The following is an 8,718-nucleotide window of genomic DNA, read 5'->3' on the forward strand; positions in this document are numbered from 1 at the left end:
ATTAGTAACACTAAAGGAATTAGCACAGCTACGTGTTAAACGTTTACTCAGTTTCCGAGAGTTTTTCATGTGCATATCTATATGAATAAATCTTTCCTTCCGTAGATGAAGTGCGGTTGGTTCATCCTCTCGATTGAGGTGTTTTCAAGAATCATGAAAGGTTTGAACGCAGATTGTAATCATCAAGATACAAATGAGGTTTAAGATGAAGTCAAGTGGCAAACTTGAAGAATTGTTTAGTTTCATATGTTATAATCAATATTTTAATTCATTTTAATTATCTAATATTGGTAGTCCACAGTTAACAGTCCACAGTTACTAATTCAATAAGTCATATATAGTTTATAATATTTGAATTAATTAATACGTATCGTGACCCGTGTACATGTCTCAGACTCGATCACAACTCAAAGTATATATATTATTGTAGAATCAACCTCAACTCTGTATAGCTAACTCGATCATTACTGCATATAGAGTGTCTATGGTTATTCCAAATAATATATATAGATGCGTCGATATGATATGTCAAAACATTGTATACGTGTCTCGATATTTAAAATGCGTAAATAACAGTATTTAAATGACGATAAATAAAATTGCGAGAATTAAAATTGCGATAAATAAAATTGCGAGAATTAACAGTTAGCTAGGAACAGTTAGCCAGGATTTTGTTAGCGTGGATTCTTAACAAAATTTCTCATAGTTAATTTGTTTGTTTCTACAAATTTTATTTTGTCCAATGTTTTCTTCATTATGCCACTTGTTGAATTCTGATATGTCAAAATCCGAATGTGAAATTGAATGAAAATGGTTATTCTGCGGTGAACGAATTCGTATATCTGTGGATGTAAGTAGGATAGTAAATGACTGTTAAATCAAATTGGAAGAATGTACAGTGTAACTTATTAATGTGAAATCTAAATATTTTTAGGGTATTACCTACCCGTTAAAATATTTTCACCATTAACAGTTTGTACAAAAGTGATAGTGCTCCAAATGAACATATATTTAGGCACAATATTCTTCCAATATGTAAAGCTTTTAGTTGTAATTGTTCTATTTTTATGTAATATTCGTTTAAATAAATAAGTGCGAAGACAAAAGAAGAAAATGACGATTTGAAGACGTAAATGACCAAAAAGCTAAAAAGTACAAAGTACAATCCAAGTGGTTCAATTTATTGATGAGAAACGTCTCAAAATTACAAGAGTACGAGTCGCAAAACGCAAAGTACAAGATATTAAATTATACGAAAGGACGTTAGAAAAACCGAAACCGGGACCTGAGCCAACTATCAACGCGTGACGTAACGGAGCTAAAATTACAAGTCAACTATCCACACGAATATAATATAATATTTAAATAATTATATAAATTATTTATATATTATATATTATATTAAATAACGTCGACAAACTAGCAAACAAAAAATATGTGAGCTGGATCTGACGGTCATGCGATCGCATGAGAAATAGGAATAAAACACATGCGAGTGCATGAGCCCATGCGAGTGCATGAGATTTGCACTAAAATCTCATGCGATCGCATGAGTTACTGTAGCAGGTCACATTCTATAAATTCGCCAGTTTTCTGCGAGTAAAAACACACTTTTTCTAATCCTATCTATCTCTCACTCCTCTCATATATATATTTATATTTATATTATAATTTTAATATTAAAGTTTAATAATAAGGTTATAGTGGCGAATGTTGTAAGTGTGTAAGTCGGAATTCTGTCCGTGTAATGCTACGCTATTATTAATCATTGTAAGTTATGTTCAACCTTTTTAGATTAATGTCTCGTAGCTAAGTTATTATTATGCTTATTTAAGCCGAAGTAATCGTGATGTTGGGCTAAATATTAAGATTGGGTAATTGGGCTTTGTACCATAATTGGGGTTTGGACAAAAGAACGACACTTGTGGAAATTAGACTATGGGCTATTAATGGACTTTATATTTGTTTAATTAAATGATAGTTTGTTAATTTAATATAACGATTTACAATTGTACGTACCTATAAATAACCACATACACTCGATCGGACACGATGGGCGGGATACTTATAAGTACTAATAATCGTTCATTTAACCGGACACGGGAATGGATTAATAGTCAATGGACTTATTAAAACAGGGGTGAATTATATACAAGGAAAATTGGTGTAATTATAGTTTAAGTCCCCAATTAGTTGGAATATTTGACTTCGGATATAAGGATAATTTGACGAGGACACTCGCACTTTATATTTATGACAGATGGACTGTTATGGACAAAAACCAGATGGACATATCGAATAATCCAGGACAAATGACAATTAACCCATGGTAATAAACTAAAATCAACACGTCAAACATCATGATTAGGGAAGTTTAAATAAGCATAATTTCTTTATTTCATATTTTATCGCACTTTTATTTACTGTCATTTTATTTATTGCACTTTTAATTATCGTACTTTTTAATTATCGCACTTTAATTATTGTCATTTACTTTACTCTTTAAATTAAGTTATAATTATTTTTAATATTTTACATTAGGTTTTAACTGTGACTAAAGTTTTAAAATCGACAAACCGGTCATTAAACGGTAAAAACCCCCTTTTATAATAATAATACTGCTTATATATATATATATATATATATATATATATATATATATATATATATATATATATATATATATATATATATATATATATATATATATATATATTTATATTTATACAAATATAGTTTTTAAAAATATAGCGTTAAACTTGGCTAGTTCCCTGTGGACGAACCGAACTTACTAAAAACTACACTACTTTATGATTAGGTACACTGCCTATAAGTGTTTTAGCAAGGTTTAGGTATATCCACTCTATAAATAAATAAATAACTTGTGTAAAATTGTATCGTATTTAATAGTATTTCGCAATAAAAATATAACTATTTCGTATACACCTCTACGCACATCAAGTATTTTTGACGCCGCTGCCGGGGACTAAGCGAAACGCTATAAAAAAATTAGTTTTAAGCTAGTCTTGTAAAAATATATAAGTTTTTAAAATATAAAAAGAAAATATATATATATATATATATATATATATATATATATATATATATATATATATATATATATATATATATATATATATATATATATATATATATATTTCTATATTTTTAAGTATTTTAATTAAAAAGTTTATATTTTTATTGTTAAAACTTATAAAAACTAATAAGTAAATTAATTTTTTTATTTATAAGTTTTGTTTAAGTTATGTTATTTTTATTTTATTAAAAATCAGTAAACAGAAAAAAAATATATATATTAAAAATTATTCGGGCCTAGTACTGTAGAAGCCCAACATCAAGCCTGGTATCCGATTTCATGCGATCGCATGAACAGAGCCTTAATAACTCATGTGACCGCATGACCTGCTCTGACAGGCTGATCCTAGGACTTAATTAATACGCGTAGGGTTTTTAATAAATAATTATTATTAATTAACATAATTAGGGTTTTAATTGTTTAGTATTTTAGTTTTTAGTTTTTGGTTTTAGTTTTATTAAGTTTATTATATTAAATACTTTTATAAAATAATAATATAAAAATAATATTTTTATAAAAATAAGTAATATTATCATTTTTATTTCTTTTTATAAATTGTATATTTTAATCGTTTAATTCGTAATTTGTATATTTTTCGTTCGTAATTAGTTTTAATTTAGTATTTTGCCGTAGTTATTTCTAGTTTTAGACTTTGCCGTAAAATCCCTTAAGTGCTTTTTCTTTAGATTAAGATTTAGACGCTTTAGAAATTTACGACATCGTTTATCGCTTTAATATTTTAGAAATTTTAGTGCCTTTTAAGTTATTGCCATTTTGGATATAGATTTCCTTTTAAGCTTTAATACCTTTAGGCGCAACTTTTTAGATTTAGTTTTTAGACTTTTAAGTTTCGACGTTTTTCTTTCTTATTTTTATTTTTCGACTTTTTTTTCGACGTTTTCCGACGCGCTCTTTTTCTTTCTTATTTCTCGACGCTCTAGTTTTTAGGACATAGATTTTTATTTCAAAATTTCGACGAAAAATTATTTTAAGCAGTTAAATTGATAGACATCCAAATTTTCTGGTTCGTAGTAATAGTTAGATTTGTTAGTGGCGAGTTGTGGGCTTCCGATTTAAAGGGTCCTGGCTACCTGCTACATCTATTGGCTATTCGAAACGTGAGCAAAATCAGAAAAGTCTATTAATTTGATAACTTATATAATTTTTATCTTTTATAACTAATAGGATATTCAGTGAATGCACCGAGCAAAATGTTCACCACCTTTCATACGTTCACCACATGTAACTCGATCAAGACATCTAGCCAATAATGTCGCCGTTGATTTTTCTTTAGAATCATCATCTAGTCGACCAAGTACTCAAATTCAAATTTTCGATAATCCATTTTTTGAACCCGACCTCACAATTGAGAATCCGAAGGATATTCAGGGACAATTCAGATATCCTGAACCACTAATCATTCCTCCTGAACCACAAATTACTCATTCAGAGATTGTCGAGGAAGAAACCATTAAATCAGAATCCTCTCGTGATTCAGATTCAACAAATTCAATCATGGAAAATCTAGAACCTCTAAGTATGGAAGACCGAATGAGAGCTACACACACGGGCCAAGGTCACGCCATTATTAAGCCAGACATTAATGCGCCAGATTATGAAATCAAAGGACAAATCCTACACATGGTAACTAATCAATGCCAATATAGAGGTACGCCAAAAGAAGATCCAAACGAACATCTTCGAACCTTTAATAGGATCTGTACTCTATTCAAAATCAGAGAAGTTGAGGATGAACAGATCTATCTCATGTTATTTCCCTAGACTTTAAAGGGAGAAGCCAAAGATTGGTTAGAATCGTTACCTGAAGGGGCGATTGACACATGGGATGTTTTAGTTGAGAAATTTCTTAAACAATTCTTTCCGGCATCCAAAGCCGTGAGACTTCAAGGAGAAATTGTTACGTTCACACAAAAGCCAAATGAAACTCTATATGAGGCATGGACAAGATTCGGAAAGTTGTTGAGAGGATGTCCTCAGCATGGTTTAGACACTTATCAAATAGTACAAATATTCTACCAAGGTATCGACATTGCTACACGAAAAGACATCGACATAGCAGCTAGTGGTTCCATTATGAAGGAAACTGCAACTGAAGCTTACAAAATCATTGATAACACAGCCTCCCACTCGCATGAGTGGTACCAGGAAAAAGATATCTTTCGTTCATCTAAAGCGGCTAGAGCCGATTCTAGCCATGACGTTGATTCTGTTTCCGCGAAAATAGATGCTTTCGAGAGACGAATGGAAAAAATGAATAAATATATTCACGCAATACGAATCAGTTGTGAGCAATGCAGTGGATCACACTTAACGAAAGATTGTCACATTGAGCAAACGATGGAACAACGTGAGAATGTTTCCTACATGAACCAAAGGCCGGGAACGGGAAATAATTATCAAAATAATTATCAACCACCAAGGCAAAACTTCAATCGAAATCAAAACATTCTTTACAATCCAAATGGACCCAACAATAACTCGTACAACCAACAAGGTCTGAATAACCAACCAACTCAAAACAACACTTTCAATCAACAAAGACCTAGCTTGTATAAACCACCACAACAAACCGAAGAGAAAAAGCCAAATCTGGAAGAAATGATGACAAAGCTAATGGAATCTCAAACACAATTTATTACATCTCAAACCCAAACAAATGAGAGGTTTGATCAATCACTAAGAACTCAACAAGCTTCCATTTTAAATCTAGAAAAACACGTAGGTACTCTTGCTAGCATGATGAGTGAGAGGGAACAAGGAAAGCTACCTAGTAATACTGAAGTAAATCCTTGAAATGAGAATGTTAATATGGTTTCAACAAATTCTGAAAAAACCAACACCAGAAGATGGGAAGGTTTTCGATGTGAGTAACATGAAGAAGTTACAACACCACCACCACCCGAGTATGTAAAGCCAGTGGTGGCACCATACAAACCACCCATCCTGTTTCCAAGAAAAGGAGTTGAGTATGAGCAAGTAATAGGTAATAAAGTTTGTGATACCTCTGGAAAGAAGAAGAAGAATAAGAAAGTGCCAGAAACAAAAACCGTAAAGATAAACCCAGTGAAGACAGTTCCACCAATACCTCCACCAAGGTTGGGTGATCCGGGTGAATTTATTGTTCCTTGTCTACTTAGTGATTGTGTCATGTATGATGCACTAGCAGATTTAGGTGCGAGTGTGAGTGTTATGCCTCTTTCATTATATAAGAGATTAGGAGTAGGTGAGTTAAGTCCAACAGAGATGAGTGTTCGACTCTTTGATCAAACCATTAGGCACTCAGTTGGAACTGCTGACAACCTACCCGTTCAAGTAGGTAATTTAACCTTTTTAGTCGAATTTATTGTCATTGACCTAGAAGAGGACCCAAACATTCCTCTAATTTTAGATCGACCATTCTTAGCGTCCACCGGGGCGTTATTTGACGTAAGAGAGGGTAGAATGACACTTAGTAATGATGAAAAATCAATCACCTTTGTGAGTCGAAAGGCTAAATCTCCACCAACCAAAACCGTTGAACCAACAAAAACGATTGGTAAGAACCATATTGTTTTACCAACTCCAACGGTAGTGCTTAACAATAATAAAACGCCTAAGTATGGGGAAAATGAAGTAACACCTAATGATGACCTAATAACAAAGAACCCCGTTATTGATATGAAATTAAATGACCCCGTTATTAATAGTTCAATGAAGAAACTTATTAAATGGATTCGCGATGTTAGAACCAAGGGGAACTTTAAATTATGTAACCGGTTAGTATCCAATCTTTCGCCTAAAGAAAAGGCGAAACAAGTTGAATTTGTGGATATTACACAAGAATCCGACCAATGGCTTAAAGCAAAAGTCACAGATATGCAAGTTGATTATGGTCCAAGAGAAATTGATGATGAAGTTAATCACAATTTCAACACCACAGCTACCTAAGTGTGGGGAGATTCAAATGTTCTAAAAAGAAAATGCTGTCTAGAGTTAGTTATTCTGTTCTCGTGTAGTTCCGAGAATGAAATCTGATTGGTCTTTTCCACTAGCAGACACTAAAGAACTAGTTTTCTCCCCCCATTCTGAATTTTTGTAGGTTTTGTATTAAATTAATATGCATTTTTAAATTTAAGTTTTGTGTGAATTTAAAAACAAAAATTACTTTATTTCATTAAGTTTAAAAAAAATGATTTCTAAAATTCGTCGTAAGTTGAAGACTAGGTCATGGAACCGAAATTGCTTTACCCGAGGGCGGGGTAAAAATTTTTGTTATCATTATTTTTAATTTTATTGATCTAAAGTATACAAAAAAAAATCTTTTCTTTTAAAACAATCGCTTTAAAAATGACAAATTTTAAATTTTGTCGAGAGACGGACTAGGTAAACATACCGAAACTACCTAAAGTAAAAGAAAAAAAAATTTAAAATTTATTCAATTAAATTGTTTTAATAAATAAAGGTTTTATAATATATATATATATATATATATATATATATATATATATATATATATATATATATATATATATATTATATGTTTGTAGTTTATCTTATGTACATAACAGGGTAAAACATCGCATTTTCAAAGACGACATTAAGTTCAGCAAAAGCTACTAATTTTGACAACAAGACGCAAAATATCAAATGTGATATAAAATAATATGTTTGCATACTCGGTATTTTTAATCACTTTTCTACTCTAATCACCCTCATGAATTTATAATTATAGTCTGATTTCATGCAAATGAGGGAATTGCATGATCTCAAGTATGGGGAAGGGTTATAAATTCTCTCGAGTTTACACTTAGTTTATTTGCCAAATTTTGTGAAAATTTGAAAAATTTTCAACTAAATGAATTCAAAATCATGTTTATACATATTTATGAACGATAAAACTATGTGTTAATACCGAAATTATTGTTACCTCGGAGAGAACATAAATAGAGAAACAACCCAAAACGCTTGAATTCATTTAAAATAGAATAAAGGAGAATAAAAAGGCAAAGAAAAGAATAAATAAAAGCTAAGTGTGGGAAGAATTTACCAAGTTATTTAAAACATATATCACATATTTTTGTACAAGATTATTGCAGGTACTTTTGTTTTGGACTAAACTAATCAGTTTTACCCGATTTACTGTAATATATTTGAAAGAAAGATGGATCTACACGATGAATCAATTCCATCATTAAAAGGAAGTAAAGTCTTCCGAAAAAGACACGCACTTCTTGATTTAGGTCAGAAAGTTGTCGTCTAGACCAGCTGTAGGTTGACGAAAAATCTAGAAAAGTCATCTCTAAAATCAGCAGGAAATCCACGGACCTCGGCATCAAACAGGGTCGCCAAGTGGTCAGACTTATCCTAACCATGAGAGGATCTGTCTCGTAAAATAGGGAGGGCGCCGTGCAAATTAGCTTGATAAGACTAATGAATCAGACCCCCAGAAAGGATAATCTCCTTAAAGATTAAAAATCAGCTTTTAAGCTTGATATTACTCAATCCTTGAGATTGACTTTAAAGATTGAGAATTACAAACTCATGGAATTCAATGATATCTAAACTCGAGCTTGAACGAGAAAATATTTTGATCAAAATTAAAACCGATTTGTTTTCTGAAA

General features: G+C 31.3%; 1 non-coding gene across 1 annotated transcript; it reads right to left on the reverse strand.

Moving 5' to 3' along the window:
* Nucleotides 1-4,996: 4,996 nt before the first annotated feature.
* On the reverse strand, nt 4,997-5,103 carry LOC139903331 (small nucleolar RNA R71). The gene has a single exon (XR_011778157.1). It is a non-coding gene; the product is annotated as a small nucleolar RNA R71 (small nucleolar RNA).
* Nucleotides 5,104-8,718: the final 3,615 nt, after the last annotated feature.

This window comes from Rutidosis leptorrhynchoides, chromosome 3, assembly GCF_046630445.1.
Source record: "Rutidosis leptorrhynchoides isolate AG116_Rl617_1_P2 chromosome 3, CSIRO_AGI_Rlap_v1, whole genome shotgun sequence".
NCBI classification, from domain to species: domain Eukaryota; kingdom Viridiplantae; phylum Streptophyta; class Magnoliopsida; order Asterales; family Asteraceae; genus Rutidosis; species Rutidosis leptorrhynchoides.